The 18,542-nt window shown below is 33.8% G+C and overlaps 1 long non-coding RNA gene across 1 annotated transcript in view; it reads right to left on the bottom strand.

Moving 5' to 3' along the window:
• The window catches only part of LOC115239761, a 73,445-nt gene extending 69,651 nt beyond the window's left edge, over positions 1-3,794 (bottom strand). The window contains exon 1 of the long non-coding RNA XR_003884671.1: positions 3,476-3,794. This is a non-coding gene — a long non-coding RNA (uncharacterized LOC115239761). The remainder of the gene's footprint in view (positions 1-3,475) is intronic.
• Positions 3,795-18,542: the final 14,748 nt, after the last annotated feature.

Here is an 18,542-nt window from a genome sequence, read left to right as displayed (position 1 = left end):
CGTCGTCAAGATTATGCATTTTCATGAGCAGTTGCTCATACATCTACTACAAAGGATGTTCAAGAAGAGCACGAGTCGGTAGCAAGGATCTATTCTCGGGAGGGTTTAAAATCAAATCTGCGGCTGGAAGCACATTCAATGATTCGGAAACGTTCCGCGTATAGAAATATACGGTTTGAGAAACTTTATAATAGTAGATACGCGCTGATTTATAGAATCATAGAGCATTTCCGTACGTTTTGGTCTAGTTATCTCGTTTTCAACAGTTAAAGGCACTGTCTTCTCTTTGTTACATCCGTTTTTTGTTGCTTTGCAATTTGACTAGAGTTACTAAGATCTATGCATATAGATCTATGCATATAGAGTACAGCTTTGCAGTCGCAGCTAAATTGTTTGACATGTCTTGCACGCGGTTCTAACGTAACTAATTGTAAGTTCGCGTTTGTTTCCTGGATTCTGGCATGCCCTACAGCAAGAGTATTTCTCTAGAATTTGATTGTATCGTAATGCCGAATTCTCAATCGCTATTCCTGCAAAAATTATTTAGAATTTTTTCAATTTGCGACAATTAAGGAATCCGTTCTGTGTCATTTATTATCTCGAATAGTTTTATTATATATACGTAACCTACATACGTCCATGTATTTATTTTTGTGTCATATTTCTTTCTATATTAGCTTACCAGTAGTTTTGTACCATAAAGGCAAGGAAAATATTTTTGGCGATCAAAAAAAATTCGCAAAAAATACTTCGAAAATAAATATAAACGAAATCCCCGTGCGCGTTATATGAAATGGAACAGTTTAACTGTGTTATATTTTTCCTATAACGTGCAGAGGTATCGCAACTCGGTATTCCATATAATAAATTTCTTTTCTCTCATAAATTGATATTAATAACCTTTCCGTAATCAATCTTTAGTTTTACCGCGCTGTAAATAACGATCAAATTAATATCAGTAGTAATGAAAGCTGACTTGGCTGAAGCACTAGAAGATTTCCGGCGGCTTCTTTTGTTCTCATTTCCTTGACGGGAAAAATATCGCAATGACGTAATTAAAATAGAATCTAAAGAGATTTAAGTTTCGCTTTCTTTCTTACTAAAAACAGCGCGTTGTTATTGTACGCATATCTTTGTTAGGCAAATCGAGTCGTGATTTCGAGTTGAGCGCAAAGTTTTGCCACGCTGGCTTTGTTACGTAACTTCGTTTTGTCACGCCGAATGATGGATCGCGAGAGAAATAGACGCTTAGGAAGAAATGAAGGAAGACTGATTGGCTATTAATATCCGATTACAATTTCTCCATATAGCTATTATCCTTCCGACGAGTATTTGACTAAATGCTCGTGCAAGGATGTTCTCGATAATATCGCTTGCTAGCCAATTGTCCAGGACAAATACTGTTAATAGCACGCCTCGTGCATTGTGTGCGGTGCCACGCGTACAGAACGCCCAAATCGAAAGTCACGCACGTATTTGAATACCTGTATTTGGGATTGCCTCGGTCAGTATAATAACGAGCCAGAAGTAACCTCATGGGGATTCAAACTAATTTGGCTCTTCTGTTTAATCTACGGGCAGGAGGATACGAAACTCAAAATCCACATACTGTTTAAATTTCAAATAATCCTACCAAGTTTTGAAAGCATATTTATGCATATAGCCCGAATTGTGTTCGCATTCTCGAATTTAAACCCGAATATAGATGTAATAGCGCTTGGACCATCTCCGACTAGAATGATGAAAAAGTGGGAGTTGCGCGACAATTTATGGTGAACATTAAAGGTAGAAATGTGGGCTTCTGCTATTTCTCTCAGTATTTGAATTCGAGGAAACGGTGCGATATCGGCATGCAAATCCTTTAAAATTATAGTTATTATGACATATAGGAACATCTTCGTCATCTCAAATTACGTCGTGGAATGAAAGCGGATACTTTCAAATACAAATCATAATCATCTTAAATCGAAACAGAAATAAACCAAAGAAATTTATGTCTATGGTTACATATAATTAGCATTTGGAATTATGTCGAATCTCTCAACGTTTTGGAAAAAATATGAAATTTCCAAAAATACGGAAATTTGCTAAATGATTTAATTACGATTTAATTACAATTTAATTATAGATTTAAATGAAAACTTTAATTAATTAAGTTTTTAAACTGTAATATATATGAGAGAAGATGATTAATCAATTCAAACTATAATATATATGAAAAGCTATTTATCAAATCATGCTATATAATGCATGGAAAAATACCAATCATATTAAATGTTAAAGCAATATGGACTTAATATAATACAGATGTGTTTAATATAATTTCGGAAATAGTATCTTTATTGTATGATTATATTAAAAGAGACGATTGATATATTCAATGATTATATGATATATTCAATGATATTCAATGATATATTCAATTGATTTTATTCAATTCGTGATTAATAAAAATGATATGCATTGCAAATATCAAATTTTAAACATCAACAATAGCTGAATGAAAAAGTCTTTCTGCCATCTCGGCTTAACGACTAGTGACGCAATTTGTTAAGTTAGAGAGAATTATTTAATATCTGCCGCGCATTTTAAATTTAATCCAATCGTAATGTAATTCTGTGCGAAACTGTCAGATTTAATCTTAAGAATCAACCAAGACCACGTCTTTAAAAAATGTTTGTCTTTAAAAATTTTCATTTTTACGGATGGAAATGTTGGTCTATCTCGGACGCAAAAAAAAATAAAATAATCTCTTTTTTACCTCCTTTTTTAATTTTCCCAGAAGTCTTAATTATTGTTGGTATTATAAAAATGACTTGTTAAAATCTTCTACGATTCCAAGCAAAAAAAGAACGTGAAACAATTTGTTTATGGATAAAAAAAAGTGCTTTTATTTTTCTCATATTTTTATAATTAGATATAGAAATGTAAGGAAAACTGATGTAACATTAGCAAAAACATTGTTCTGAGTATTTCACGTTATGCTAAACAAAACACTGGAAAAGGGGCTTTTAAATGATCACATTATCTCAAAGATATCATTAGAACATTATAATACTCTTTCTGGGATATCAAATTTAACTTTGCCGATTCGCGAAGCGATATGCATTATTTAATGACGTTTTCCATTTTTCATGCGTGCTGCAAAGGAAAAACTGGCGTAACCTATCTGCGTGCGGGATCATGAAAAATAATATCTGCCATACACGACACACTCGATTCGCGTTAACTCGACGCACGAGGTACGCGGCCGACTTTGTTCCAAAGCTCGTTGCGTCAAACATTGATCATCGATTCGTAACGCACATTCGTGACGCCGTGTCGGAATAAACTGCGATATGCGGTGAGAGCGAAACTCGCGAAAATCGTGGAGCGCCGTCTTTGTGAACGTCATCAAAAGACTCGAATAAGCAATAAATCAAAATCAAAATCACATAATATCACGTAGATACGAATCACTCGGAACGGACGTTACCTCATGCTTATGCAATCATAGATCATCGATAGATCCCTCCGTGTTGCTCGACGCACTGTATCACACACACTACTACTGACTCAGAGTAAACGTCCGTCACCACTTCTCTCGCGCTTTCGGTCCGATCACATATGGTAAATAATCACTGAAATGATCATCGCGTATCGCTGAGACTGCGTATAATCAGAGTAAAAAAAGCTTGAACGTGATTATACCGTATGAAAACATTGAATCGGAACACACGTGGTGCCACGACGTGCGCCCACGGTAGACTGGCGCCTGCTTGTTCGTCTGGCCCGTTCCTGACTCTCCCTACTGCCTGAATGGGGCGCCTGGCGGGGCGGCTGACTAGATGGCAGCGAGCGTGCCGGTTGCCTAAGTGTCAAGTGACCTTTCTTAGCGATGCTTAGCAGCCGAGTGCTTATGAATCCGCGATGAAATTTGTTCTTATTATGTACACCGGGTGTTCCGAAAAATTTTGCATCATTTCAGATACGTATCCTTCGGTGAACGGGCGGATGATTTTTCAGCGAAAGATAACTAAATAGATTGGACGTCGTTCCTTCACGTTATTGAGATTTTAGCGTTAAAAAACGTTCTCGATAATTAAGTCTTGATTTTTAATTTTTTATAGATAAGGTATATATATTTCTAATCAATAAATTATTTATTAATTATATATTTTTTTACTTATTTGTATTCTTTAATCTTAGGTCGCGTTCTATATAAAAGATGTTTAATTAAATTAATGTTAGATAATTCCGTAAATACGGTTCAGGCACGCGATTTAAGTTCTCGCAAAGGAAAGATCGTAAATTTGTCAATAAATATACTCCTCTTTTGAAGTTTATTTCAAATCTAGTAAAATATGCACTCTTAAATATTATCTATAATTATCTTTCCTTTTAAAATAAAATAAATATATATTTTTTTTAAATTTAAGATATTAGATTTAACAAAACAATTGTATAACAAAGCATAAGATTTTTATGGAAAAGTTTTAATAGAAGAGATTTGATTGAAATATTAAAGTGGCTTGATTTCTTATTTCTTAAATTGCATTGGAAGATTTGTGTATCTGTCGCGGTACGAGAATTGGATTTCAGATTAAAAGACGAAGTTCGCTGCATAATGAGATAAATTTTTCACTTTTTATCAATGGTTGATTTATCACGGGTTTTAAATAAAAAACAAAAAATATCAAATAGATTCACATTTTTACTAATATACATATATGTATTGTGACACTAAATTTATTTGATATAAATAATATAAATTTATTTATTAATAAGTCTGTAAGATATAAATATGTAAGATCAAAAATTATGCCAAAGCAGTTAATTTTAATTCCTCGTAATATGCATTTACGTTGCTCAGTTCACGATTCGCGCTAATTTTTCAACTTGAACAGCGTATTTAGCTGTCTGTCTCGCGTCAGTCAAACTTCTCGTTACACCGTTATGCCTTGATAGCTGCACCTTCATTACTGTGATAAGCTTCGTTGGGGATCCGCGCTTGATCGTTTCGAAATACTTTGCCCTCAACTCGCGAGGATGTTACTACCCTCTAGGACGAAAGTAGTCGAGCGTTTTATAACTAACTAAAATGGTGTATTGATTAGAAAGAATTGCTGTCGCATTGCCGCATTGTATGATTTCATATGCATTCTTTTCATCTCAACTATTGATAAAAAAAAAAAAAAAATGACAATGAAATTAATTGAATGCATACATATAACGCGATCAATATAATTTCTACCACTTGAACATTTATAAACGTTATGTATTTGGTTACTTATGTACTTAGGTTTCAACTTGTATATGTTTGACTATTATCTTCACTTTTTTCTTATTTTATCGATCTTTATTTGCTTATATCTAATATCAAACTTTCAGCAATATATTAAACGATCGAATTGGTTTTCGAGTATTAGTTATACAAAATGGAGAGAACTCGAATATGACTTTCGAAGTGCGCGTATAAATAAAATCTTATGTGTTAAAGTGCACTTTTTGGAAATTTAATGGCATATTAATAAATCATTTAGGAATTGAATTACTGAACGACTTAGGGCTTTTATTACTTTCAAAAGTAATCAAGACGAAAAGCACGACTGTGTTATTCAGAAAGTTCGACTCTAGTGAATACTAAAGCTTTTCGCCGTTAATATTGAATCTTGTGTAGCAAACGAGAGTTGAATATCTCTTTTTAATGCACTTTTTTATTTATTTTACTCAAAATTCTGGATAGTAATAAAACTTATGAAAATATTTTTTATTGAATTGTTACTTTTATTATATTCGTGTAATTAGTCTAAAATTATATAATTAGTTATAATAATAAAAAATAATTAGAGCTTTTCTGGCTGTGTAAAATTCAATCTAAATAAGCTTTTGCTTTAAGTAAGTATGCGATAAACTGTATAAGGCCGCAATTATGATCATAAAATTGTTTAGGGTTTTTATGATATATATTTTAATTATAGCATAATCTTTGCTAATTAAGTAGAGTTTTGAACTAAGCTAAAGCTTCCCTTTTATCCATAATCTTTTAGAAGCTGATTGAGCTTGTAAATCGCATCCTTTACATCGCCAAATCACTGCAAAGTGCTCAAGTTCTGTTCATTCCGGAACGCTCCGCCTTTCACTAGCGAAGCTGCACCGCTATGCTTTGGAAGGTTTCGACTGCTCGTGTTCTGCTCTAGTTCGATTTCGTGTGATACATTACCGTTCTAAGACACGCTTTAGCAAAACGCAGATTCCACAACCATGATACACACTTCCATGATTCTGTTTCTACATTTATATCCTTTCGTGCGCACAAATCCTCTTACATTCATGGCACTGAATAAGGGAAAGAATTCTGTTTCTCTAACAAGACTTATTTATACCGTGTGTATCTTACAAAATCAATTATATTAGAGAAAACGTTATAAAGTTAATAAATTCTTTGAATGAAAACCGGATTAAATCAATTACAGATTTATTAAATCCTTTGTGTGTGTACGCTTGACGCATATATGACAGTCTTTCGAAATAAACAGAGAAACAGGGTGCTCTTAAGTATGCTCTTAAGTATGTAAATATATTCCACTTTCAAAGTTACTCGCGCCGTACCGTTCAGAAGAATATGAATATGGCAAAGTAGGCTATAAGTTGGATTATGTTTAAAATTATCTCTACATTTATGCTAATATTTGTGAAGTGTTATACATAGCCTTCGCATCGCAAGCATACTCGTGTAGATAAACAGATTATACAATATAAAAGAGTATCGTGAAATTAAACGCTTTCTAAACTTTGTTGTGTGCTGCATGTTTGATAAGAGGGTATTTTACATATTCTGCATATATGACGTCTTGTAGAATGCAATAGTGAGTCACGTAATTCTCTGTCGGACATGCCGCCATTTACCCGGAGTATGGCGTTATGGTAATTCTAGTGATGTGCAGATCAGTGCTTGTTGAGACATTGAATGAGCTTTCAACAGGAATCAAGTAGTTCCGTACAAATGTTCCTCCCTTTAATAATTTGATCCAATTATTAGGAGCTCCAGGACTTTAGTCAACCGAAACTATTTCACAACTGTATAACTGCTGTTATATAAGCTGTTTATATAAGTTAGAATTTCTACGACATATATTTCTATGACATATACAAGAAAAATATTCGAATATTTTTTTATTTGTACATCAGAATATATGTATAAAATCACGTTTGCAATGCGCTCGCGTGATGTGCTAATCTTTTTTTTATTTTTTTACGCAACTTGAATTGGACATTGTAATTTCCATTTTGTACTTTGTAATTATCCGTGAAAGTCTGTCAGCGAAATCGTATTCACGGACAAAACGTAGTACGATATTGTCGATCTTTCAAACGAAGTTTTCTGCCACAGTGCATAAAACTTTTTTAACAGTTTTTATCTTCTTATTTAATATAATTGCTACGTGCATGCTACCTGTCATTTGCAATTGCTAGTATTCTCTGTGACATGCTTCTTAAACATGTGTTGAGTCTCTCTACATATGGAGAATCAGGTAGCTCTGGTCTATCCGTCACGCGTATCTGGATGCGAGTGTGTACGGTACACACAATATCTGTTCTCTCAAAAGTATTATGAACTAGTCATTTCAAGTAGTACAAGAGTAGCTCTTATATAAATTTGTTCCTCGTCTCTAGTACATAGCAATGATTCGGTTAAATAAATAAAACGATTCATTGAAACGTGATTTCCTCGTTTCTTTACGATCTACGAGTATATCAATAAATAATAAAAAAGCTAGTAAATCGAGACAAGTATTAGAAAATACGAAAGAATTGAAACATATCGTGGCAGAAAAACGAAGATTTTTAATTTCACCAGATTATTGCGCATCAATAATTGTAATATTGCAAAAATTAAAAATACAAGCTTTTATACTGCTTTCCAATCATATATAGAGATTCTTGTACAGAGAGACTAATGAAATATTATTCTACGTGAATCATCTGTATAATTAATTAAATCCCATACTTGGATGATTTATGTCATTACTGATGGATATGTGAAACAAAGTTGACATTAAACAGAAATGCGAATTATGGTGCAGCACTTGAATAAAACAATAAATGAAATGAAATCACATTTCAAATCTGACAGATAAGCGTTAATATAGAGGCGGATTGTGAAAATGTGCGTCAACGTTGGTTGGAAATTAAGCGACGGAAAGATCCGTAAGCTAAACGTGGTGGCAATATTTTTCTGCGATACGTATACTCATACGTCACGAATACGTGGATGCGTTGTCGCGCGCGCGATTCGCATTCCGCCATATATTTTCGAGTGTAACGTACGCGCGCGCGAGTTACACACGAGCGCGAATATCATCCGCAAGGACTCCCATTAATTGTGCCCCGGCTATCATCGTCATTCGAACGTGCTCGCGCTGCTCGATCGCCTATTTGTCACCTGCCGATTTGCGAAAATGATCGAAATCTGCCGCGCGCAAGCTTGTCAACCGCGATTTTCAACAGCGCGCTTTTGCAAAGAGCAAAAAACAACGCTCGCGCATGGAAAAGAAATTAATTCGCATTTAAATTCGTTCTTTTTTTTCCGTCGGGTTAGCCTAAGGGTCGACATGCGGGAATTTCGCTGACGTTATTGTTTGAAGCGGCAGTTGAAATCAACGAAATGTAATATGCATGCTAATCGCGAACACGATATTCCGTGTGCGCTATCAAGGCAGAACGTGCGGATATATCGCCATAATTAGACATTAGAATTATGTCATAAGTTACATTTTTCTCTCTCTCTCTCTCTCTCTCTCTCCCTCTATTATTTTCTTTATATTAAATTAAATTAATAGATTAGCTATAAATCTTTTACAGAATCGATTGATTAATTTAAAAATGTGTGCGTGTGTGTATACTAAAATATTTGAATCTTCATATTTCAAGCTTTATGTAACAAGAGTACAGGATATTGATTATTTTCTTTTCATCATTTTTAATAAATTTTCGATTGAAGATGATAATTTTTGTCATTAAAACTATTATTTATATATCTTAGATTCTTTATTTAGAATTTATAATATTTATTTATTAATATATTTAATAAATTATTAATTATTTTTATGAATTTTTACAGTATTAATATATGCAAATACTATATTATGTTACTAAAGATAATTATATAAATTGCTAACTTTATATAACATACACTGCAGGGTGTGATAGACATTTCATTAATATTGTTATTGTGTACGATGCCATATATAACACTAACATATTTTCTTCAAAACTGGAATTGATATTTGATATTTAAGCACGTTAACAGAAATTGGACCCCGTTTGTTGGTTCAAATATTAATACTCGGTACCAGCAGCGATTAATATCGTCTATTTATTTTTCTCATATGCGTAAATATTCGTTCTTTGTGAACATTACTCTCTCTTATTTTTGTTAAGACATGCTTATATATATATATATATAAAGCTTATATGAAGTTGTTAAGTCTTTGCGTATATTGAATATGAGACGGTTTGTATATTTAGAATACGAAAGAGAGAAGCAAATAATAGAACTATGACTATATTACGGCACGAAGAAAATAAGAAAAGGACACGGGAACAGGAAAGCTTGTACTTAAGCACTATACTGTCTGCTCTTTCAACTTGGTTGTCGCCTTTTCTTTTTCTTTTTACTACAAGCAACTGACTGTGTAATTTTACGATCGCGCGCTATGCTGAGAACTGCAGAATATTTACGAAAATAATATTGCGAATAAACACATAATATTGAATATAAAATTCATAAAAGATTACTTAATATATAGTAGTAATAGTAAAATGGAAAGAGATAATAACACAATCTTGAGATAACATAAAAATCTGGATAATTTTAATTTTTGCAAAATAATAATATCTTGGGAAAATTTTTCACTATCGGATTTGTTATTAAAATATTGGTGCTTTTTTGTACTTCTATAAATCTAAAAGGATAATAATATTGATCCGTTGAAACAGTTAAATTTTAATTCTAATTAATTAATAAGTAGATTGACGGTTACATTATTAAATTACTATTTCTTATTCGCGTCGTGCGACATGAAATATTGATTTCTATGATAAAACTGTTGAAAGTTATAAAAGTTATTAAATTAATACTTAAAACTCTATTTATATACATATGTGTGATAGCAAAATGGCAATAACTCCTTTATTACATATTAATCTCCGAGAGAAAGGAAAGAACCTTATTTATAAGTGAAGAAACGGCAAACCGATCTTATGTTAGGTCAATGACAGAGATGCTTCTTGTCAATTCCCTATGCAGAGTAAACAACAGTTAGAATTCTATTCTAACAGCGTATTCCTAGAATTAAACTAAGCTGAAAAGTCCTCTATTTTTTTTTTGCGATGAATATGGAGGGATTATAAATTAAAAATAGAAGATTTTTAATCTTTAATTTATGATATCTCGATAATTGTTTGCCGGAAAAAAATAATGGATTTTCCGGAGCGGTTTATTTCTGGAAATACGCTGTTAGAATAATGCTCCAACTTTTCTTCACACCTTGTATGCTACCCGATTCTATTAAATTGCGCGAAACGGATCGCGTATAATGCGTTACACGGCATGACCGGCGGGCAGTGGGCGACTGAAATCTCAGCGTCGATAACACATGTACGCGTATCTCCAACGTGCACGCGTTTGCATCAACATTTTGGAGCGGTGTTCCCGGTTCCCCCGGCTCGATTCGTGGATATGCATGAGAGTACCCGGGGTGAAATTTCGGCTAGACTTAAGTACTCGGCGCGCGATCCCTGTGTTGTACAGTCTCGAGGGTTACGTATAATTGCCGCCTATCTGCGCGTTTCCTCCTGCGCCCCTTTCTCCCCCACTAATTTCAGGTCATCCGCCACTGGGGCCCAGTCGTCTCCTTCCATCCATCTATCTACCCTCTCTCTTCTTCTATCCGCCGTTTCCACATTTCCTTCCCTCCTTTCTTACATCGCGGGATAATACGATGTGCGCACAGACACGTCGAGCGCCGTTAAATTTGCATTCTAGCAATGAAATATGCATTTCCTGTCTCGCACGACGACGACTCGCATTCGGCGCATTACGTCAGCTGCTTTCTATTAATTAGCGTTGCGAACGGTGCATTCCTTTAGGAAAGGCGCTTGTTATAGCATATGACGCAGCCTTCCGTCATTTTGAACGTAAGAACGAGAGAATAGGTCGGTACGGAATCGTCGTTATCCACTCTGGTCGTGGAACCGGATTAAATAAATTACGAGTGGGATCGTTGAACGTTTCCGTCGTGCCTACGTGTGGTGGAGAAACGTCTACCACTTTGCTGCGGTTAGGGTACGAAATGGTCGCCGTTAATGGCGGTTAAGTAACGTTCGCGGTGAGTCCCCGTTTAGTGAGAGACTAAAAAGCGATGCCGTTAGCAGATTAGCTAGTTTGACTTTCCCTTTATATCTTGTAAACTTTCAATGATGATTTAGTACATTAAGAGATTTACATTATTACGACTTATCTTTAAATCAATAGGACGACGAACGTCCGTTTACTATTATTACATAAAAACATAGCGGAGGTATCGTAACATATATATTAAGCAATGTTTTTAATATCTCGAATTTTATTGTATATCTATCAATTTTTATAAATTTTTTTACATGTTAAAAATGTTTTTATAGAAAATTTTTTAAAAATATCAAAATTTAAACAATTCTAGACATTTTGTATTTTAGATAAATACATTTTTCTGTGTGTGTATTTTTGCTCTAATTTAATTTTGTAAAATATTTTGCGAGATGCAATTAATTAAACAATAATTAACGAAGAGAATTGAAAAATATTCCGAGCGGTATCCGTTGCAAAAAATTAAATAAGGTTTTCGCGACGTATTGCGTACAAAGCACTGGAAACTGTAATGGGGCGAATGTTTTTCTATGACGGTGCAATTTTTTTATGACGGGATAAATGAACTTTCGTATAATGTTTACGTCGACTAACTTCCGATGACTCGTTTACAACGGAGCGGAAAGTTTTCGCTCGCGTCTGCGAAAGTGTCTGCTTCGAAAATTCGTACGGCGAACAAGCCTTGCACTTTCCAACGGGATCTGATTTTCCGACGTGGTCAGACCAAGTTCGTGGATGGCATCTCAAAGGGAGACCTAACTCACTCTCGCTTGCGCGTCCACCCGCGCTTAGAACTCCGTCACTTACGAGTTTAAGATAGACTAGTTTGTGCCGTACCAGCGATCTGCTCGGTTGGCAGGAATCGTGACGAATGACGATGCGCCTGCAGTTTTATTAGATACACTCGAGAAACACTATACTGGGTCGATCGTTAACTGTCTCTGGTCCGTTATTGCGTTTATATTAGATTATGACGTCAGAAGCGAGAATCCTCTCTCGTAAGATTATTATTCTGATATTGTACACATCGCGAAATTTTGATATGTTCCTTCGCGCTACCTGTATAATCACTTTTATTTGCTCTCTCGTGTAATCACATTTATAGAACAAAAATGCATAATGTGCAACATTAATTGCGAAGAATTAAGTTGTGATATGATAAAATGTTTTAAAATAAGAAAGAAGTATTTTTTTGTTCAAAATTAATATATAAATAGAACTAAATGGTTTTTAATCTCTTCGCTCGCTATACATAAATATATAAATTGGTGTCGACTAACAGCAATTACCAAAGAATAAATTGGTCGTGCTGTTTACAAAAATAAGAGACTAACTATACTTTATATATAAATATCAAATTAAGGCAGTAAATTAGATATTAAATTGCATTAGTAAAGGAGTGTATATTTTAGTTGCATTAAATTTTCAAACACCTTTCCAGTGCTATGCCTCTCTTTTCGTTTACTTGCTTAATTTAAATTTATATATAAAAGACTTAATTTTCGTTAAATTTTAACGAGAGATAGATAAATAAAGCAATAAAGTTAAGAAATAAAAATAATATAGGAACCAATTACATATTAATGTAATTGATAACATAATTAATTATAAATTAAATAAAGAATCATATGTATCAAATTTATTTCGTATAATTTATTCGGCGAATGCAGAATATAATATTTCACTTTTTATAACCGAAAAGAGTATACATGTCTTCTTTAATTTATTATTCGAAAGTTTCGTCAGTTGATAAATGGTGTTGCATACAGATTTCCGTAAAAATTATCGCTTCGGTGGTACGATACGACACGGGATTATCACCGTTCCGAGTAGACGTTCTCTTGGGTTACGTGCGCATCGCGATACGAGCGTCATATTCGGTAAGAAGGGGTGCCGTCGCCTTCACCTTTATATTATCCTGGTTTTCGGCCGCCTGTCAAGTAGTTCGTGCGCTCGCTGTCGTCGCCTGTTGGGCCTGAGAATTTTACGAGGTAACGTCACTACCACCAAAGGGAAGCCGGGATTATGGAATGCAGTTGCGAGATTTAGTGATGCCAAGTATACATGCACGCGCCACGTATAGTCTGGTTGTTAAGTCCCATGGGGGTTGCCGCAAGGCGGCAGCTTCAGACAGCAATTTGCTCAGACATGACGAAATAAAGTGTGAGAGCACATATATGGAATTTTATTTTCGTATTAATATTTCTCATTATTCTCATTCTCATTAATCTCATTATTCTCATTAATCTCATTAATCTAATTCAGCTTTACGATTGTCGGTCTGTGATTTTAGCGATATTAACGACTCTTAAATTATAATTGAATATCTCCTTCTTTAGATCGTGAACACGAATATGTTATGAGGGAAAAAACCTAGAGTGAACTAAGATTACAGATAATCAGTCAAAAGTTGGAAGAGATCTATACTTGATCTTCTGATTAAATAGAGAGATTTATAATTCACATCGGAGAACACTCCGATTCCATTATTGGTTCCGGAAGTTGATGTTATCTGAGATCTATCTTAAGCTAAAGAGGAGAAAATTATAATTACTTCTTACTTCTTCCTCTACTACTATTGATTTCTACAATGCGTTAAAAGCGTCATTATAGCACATAAAACTCATAACAATTGGTTACGATTAAATATAATAGCGTCTGCATATTTTTTTTTCTCATTTTACACATAAAGAGGCATATTAAGTATTATTTTCGAGCTTCTAATAATAAAACACATGCATATATATATAGAGGCAAAAGAAAATTATACAGAAAAAGAAAATTTTTTCGAGATTATCAATGCAATTATTCCAGCGCGGCATAAGTATCGATATGTCTGTACGATCGAGTATGTTTATAGAATGCGATAATCGTTAGAAAAAATATCTTCTTATTACATTTTTTTTTTTTTTTTTTTTTTTTTTTTTAAATACTATAGAGCAGCGTTAATTATTATGCGGAAATTGCAAATTTGTATAGGAATTTTTGATGGATGTATAATTCGAGAACTTGCACGTTATCACATATAATTTGTAACATTTATTAATGAAATAAAGTCATGCATTACAACATCCATTTTTTAATATGTAATAGTTGATGAGTTTTATTATTTACATGTCTATCTTTAATTAAAATATGATATGTATTATGTGTTTCATTAACGATATACGTATATGGAATCAAATTAGAAATCAATGAATTATTAATATGTATGTAAATATATATATGAAATACGATTCAATAACATATTATATTTTAATTATGATATTTGACGCTGTAAAAATATAAATATCGATTCATCAAAAATTGCGATCATTAATGGATCTAATTATAATTCTGGGCAACCTGTTCGTAAATATTCAACAGGATATCGATTTAATTGCATCTTTTACTTCACTTGCAATTAGAACCGGCGAAATTTTCTCGGAATAAATTTCTAAATATACTTAACATTGTCTCGATGCCGTTTTATTGGTTAGCTTTCGAATTTTATTGCGACATAAATTCAGATGTAAAACAGAGATAGTATCTCATCGCGCATCACTGTGCGTTTAAAGTAAATAAATATCGATAGAATAACTCGCGAGTGTCGTAGAAATTGCGCTGTATTAAATGCTTCAGTATATCTGTATGCGCCAGTTGCCATGAATAATTGAAAAGTTACGTTAGAGCACATCGCACGGCGAGATGCATCGCTCGTGATGACAAATTAGTCGGCTCCTTCCCTGGGCATTCCGCCTACGCTCCGACAAAAATGGCCGAATGTTTCGTAGCAACGCCGCGAGCGTCGTAATTCACCGTGCTATTTGATGATCTTTTTGTAATGTCGCGAGCTTCTTAGAGGATAGAGCGCATGTACGAGAGAGCGAGAGAGAGAGAGAGAAACCAGATCTGACTTTCAGATCTTCTCTCCGAGAGGGGCGGTGCACGAGTTTAACCGTCCTGCCATAAATTACTGACCTTGATACATTACCACATGGTTGCTCTACTGAGCTCTGCATCTACCACCGTCTTTGATATATGTACATATTGTACCTCACGCGGCCGCATGCATGTACATGTATGTATGCAACATGTATGCGCGCCTAATGTGCACGCTTATGTGCGACAATATTAATATTTCTAAAAGACTACTCTTCATCCGAACTCCTATAAAACTGTCCGCGAACGTTTGAAACTGTCGGATGTTGACGTTTACGATGTTACATATAATGCAGGATACTTTAATTAATGATCAAGCGCAACGATATTTAACGCATCAATAATTTTCCGTATTAATAATTTAATATTTGCGGTTTTTGATATCAAACGTTTTCAATCTTTTGGAACGATTAATAAGAGTGAGAAACACGAGTGAACGCGCGCGTGTACGTGTTTAAAACAATTATTTCCTTTTGTTTTTTTATGAAATTAATAATAAAGACTATCGTCAAAAATAATTATATGAAAAAATTTATTGTTGCAAAAATGTGATAGTCTAAAATGATTTTCAATCTTGCGTTTTTATTAAATGTATATTATATAATTTTATTATATATATTATATGAGAAAGATTTTCCAACGATATTTTCCATTGAATTGTGATCTGAGAAATATCAATTTTTCCTTTTAGTATAAAAAATAAGAAATTTAATTAAAACTTGGAAGAGAGAAAAAGCAAAGCGGATACAGTAAAGCGCATCAATAATAAAACTAATGATATTAAAGTGAAATGCGCCAAGTTTACTGTGCGGATATTTTCAATCTTCGAATGAATGAGCAACTAACGAAACATCAAATGCTTCGTTGCAAATATCACGTTGAATTAACAGTCATAGTACTATAAAGTCTAGTAAATCCGTATAGAGACTGTAAAATTATATTTGAAATTATCTTGCTGTGCGTGAAAAAAAATACGCACGCAATATATATACGTAATAATTTGTGCGACGCGAATGTAATTTTAGTAGTGGATAAACTCATAAGTAGAATGCACGTGATTTTGTGTGCAGCTCGGTAAACATCGTCGCACTGAGGCGAATTTGAAAATTCTAGCACCGTAAAAAATGCGGTAGAATATGTCGGAAAAATTTTACGCAAACGTAGGCTAAACTCGAGTGTAACGAAACGTGACGCGTTTACGATGCAACTACGACTTTGATATACGTCACCTCTATTTTGTACGTGGGTATTGTAGAAATGTGTGTTACTTGATATTTTACAGTACGTATGCACGTACATCGTGCGAAAATAGTATTTATTTTGCATGAGTATAACTGCAGGAACCTCGAGGGCAATTAAAAAAACACATCTAGATTCTGACACTCCAGGGGATGATGGCCTGAATCAATTTCTGTTTTAAATTACAAAACTGTCTGCCCGCGAGGATTCAAACAATTCTATACTATAGATAGACAAAAGTGCATATTTTGGGATTGGAGAGAAGGTAGGAAATATGTGTAATAATAAATTTCTATATTTTTTAGACTATATAAAGTGATGTGACATTTCAAAAAACCGATATTGCTATAAAGCTAAAAAATTATCAATATTCTTTTTCCATTTTATATTCGTGATAAACACATATCGAGATTTTTGGCGTAAATCATGTTCAAATATTTAGGAAGAATACGAGTTTTGCAATAACAAAAAAAACTGATGCGTTTATATATATTTTGACGCGAGAAGATAGAAATCTTCGAAACTAGTACAGTAGACATCAGACTTCGTATGTACCGTATTTCGGATAGAGAGATATGTATGTATATATATATATATATAGAAGACAACATATATGTGCGCAGATTCACGAATGTATCAGGTGCACGTATGCATATACATATGTCGCGAGTGGCCATGTGTATGGCTGCGAATTTCCATCCGAACGATTCAATTTCTCGACGATAGCGTCGCCGTCTACCATTGATGCTCCGCTGCGAGCTGAAAAAAGTACTCGTATATATATTTATATGTGTGTGTATATGTGAAAGTTTTACACGCGTCCAAACCCGTCGCTACTTTTCATCTCGCCCTAGAAAAGTAAGCGCAATGAAGACAGATTAACGGTATTAATAATCATTATTAATATTCACGATATTAATAATCGGTCGATATTACGATGATATTAATAATTATTTCTATTTGCGACGCAGTCTATATTTCGAATTGATATACATTATACATAGCACGTAGAAATGGTGCCGTATATAACAATATATCCTTTATTGATCTCTTATTCTGAATTATTTTTAAAAAATTTGAAATAAGATTTTGCTAAAGTGGTTATATTATTTAATTTGTTATATCCAATTTCAATTAAGATTTCATTTTCAAAAAGAGATTTGATCATGAAGATTAAAAACTGATTAAAAGTATTTTATTGCATGTAATTCACATATAATTACATTATATCACATTTATAATTTAAAATTTTGTCAAGTAATATAAAATGTCGAAAAGGATATAAATGTATAGAAATCAGGCCATTATCGAATATTATTGATAAACTCGGTAATAAGTTTTAGTAATTAATTTCGACGTCAGTTGAGAGAAATATAAATATAATTGATTATAAAATATATAATATATAATTATTTTATATAAATAATTTTTTATACAGATTTATGAACGTTTCACAAAGTCACCCTTGCGCTCGGCAACTCCCAACGGCCCTGATCATATCAGCGCATTCGCGTAGACGTGTGTTGGTGTGCGAGGGGAAAAGAAACAGTTTTAAATTAAACTACGGCCAATTCCAATTTGATCCCGGACCCGCGGATTAGCAGACGCCTGTCGAATGCAAGGACGTTTACAGGAGATAGAGGATGATTACCGCTCTCGCGTTTCTCCCTCGAGTATCTGTGTCGACCGGCGTCCCGCATAGGAACTGTTTCGCGAATCAAAAGGATATTTACAGTGTGTGTTCTATCTACTGTAAATTATGCCGTCAGCCGCGTTACGTATTGTATCACAAAAGCTTCGTTCCTTTTTTTGTCATCGTATCGCGTCAATGCAGTTTAAACAGAAGGGGCCATTAATTAAATCAAGAAAATCTTTAATTACAGCAAGTTGATTTTCCATAAATATATATATATGAGAGACGAATATGATTACGGACAAAATAAGAACCGTTACGTTTTCGTAAAAACCCAAGCGACAAAAGATTTGTCAG

This window comes from Formica exsecta, unplaced genomic scaffold (assembly GCF_003651465.1).
Source record: "Formica exsecta isolate Colony F162 unplaced genomic scaffold, ASM365146v1 scaffold394, whole genome shotgun sequence".
Classification (NCBI taxonomy): Eukaryota; Metazoa; Arthropoda; class Insecta; order Hymenoptera; family Formicidae; genus Formica; species Formica exsecta.
The sequence above is the reverse complement of the archived record's forward strand: the minus strand, read 5'-3'. Positions and strand labels throughout refer to the sequence as shown.